We start from the raw sequence: 1,719 nt of genomic DNA on the forward strand, positions 1-1,719 counted from the left end.
CAGGTCACCTTGGGCTTCTCTAGCTGGGGCAGCCTTAATCCACATCACTTGGCTTTACCTAAAAATGTTTAAGGGCTATGTGTAGTGTACTTCCTTTTATCTGTCCTAATTTTACTTCCTTTAGGCTTTAAGGGGGGCCCCCAGGACTAGCTGTCTAGGATTTGATGGACAAGTCCATGTTCTACGGAAAATCTAAGTACGACTTACCAGTTTGCTCCAGGCAGCAGAAATTAATCACAGACCTGAGAAAAATTTCTACGTAAGCATATCAGTAGGAGAATTGGGAAATCTAGCATCAGAAGACACTGGTGCTTCATTTTCATGTCTCTATCTTTTGAAAATTATATTTATTCACCTATCTGGGTAAAGTCCACTGGAACCTGGCTGTGACACTAAAAAATAGGACAGAATTGGAGATAAGTCTATTCTGAATTCTCATCAGGGGAGTTTAGTACTACTATTATTTAAGAGACTCTTCATTGATTATGAGGTGATACAGCTCAAATCTTATGGATAATATTACAGAGAAAAGTACAAAGAGTTATTATTTAAATAGTTTGATCTACAGAATGCCATGAACATTTCTAACAGGTTTTTGAAAAGAAAAGCCCTCATGACTCATCTGATGCTCTAATTATAAAATGTATTCAAATTATTAACCAATCAACTAATAAATACTGCATTCCTGCAGTCAATAACCAGGAACAATTATTGTCTGTTGTATATATGATACTTTTCTTTGGCACGATATCAGCACTTGATTGTAATGAATTTAATTCAGTAGACTTATGAAGTGAATACAAGGCAATTGGTTTGAAGCTGAAATCTGAAACTAAGTAACATCAAATAATTGTGCTCGGGGCCGGCTCCGTGGCCGAGTGGTTAGGTTCCCGCGCTCTGCGGCAGCGGCCCAGGGTTCGGATCCTGGGTGCGGACATGGCACGGCTGGTCAGGCCACGTTGAGACGGTGTCCCACATCCCACAACTAAAAGGACCTGCAACTAAGATGTACAGCTATGTACGTGGCGGGGGGGGGGGGGGGGGGGGGGGGGGGGAAGGCGGGGGGGGGGGGTAGGGGTGGGGAAATAAAGCAGAAAAATAAAGATTGGCAACAGTTGTTAGTCCAGGTGCCAATTCTTAAAAAAAAAAAGGAAAATTGGCAACAGTTGTTAGCCCAGGTGCCAGTCTTAATAATAATAATAATTGTGCTTAAGGAGTTTACAATCTAGTAAACAAAAAAGAGCAAAAAAGTAAGAAGTTGCCACTAAACTTGAGGAAGAAAAGATTTTAAATTAGAAATGACAAGGATAATTGGGGTACAAACTAGAGCAGTAACAGGAAAAAGTTTGTGAAGGAATTCGAATTTTCTATTCATTTTTGTTATATGCTGTCCGATGAGTGAGAAGAGAAAGAGTTGTTATTCAGCTTGTTGTAGTTTGGGTAAAGTGAAGGCTTCAGACTTTGAACTCTTCTCCTCACACTATTTGAAGCCTATAATGAAATCTCTCAGAGAAACTCCATCCAAGCTTTGGCACAAATGATTCTCTACTAATTATTAAGAGAGTTTAAAATGTCATTGACTAGGGGTGGGGAGAGCAAAGGTCATTCAGCAAAGATAGCTGCCACAGCAAAGAAAAGGGAGATCAGATCAGAAAGGTCTGGAAGAATAAAGCATTAGAAGTTTACTCGTTCTTGCCTTTTAAAAAACAGACAAAGGAG

The sequence above is a fragment of the Equus quagga genome, chromosome 1 (genome assembly GCF_021613505.1).
Source record: "Equus quagga isolate Etosha38 chromosome 1, UCLA_HA_Equagga_1.0, whole genome shotgun sequence".
NCBI lineage: Eukaryota > Metazoa > Chordata > Mammalia > Perissodactyla > Equidae > Equus > Equus quagga.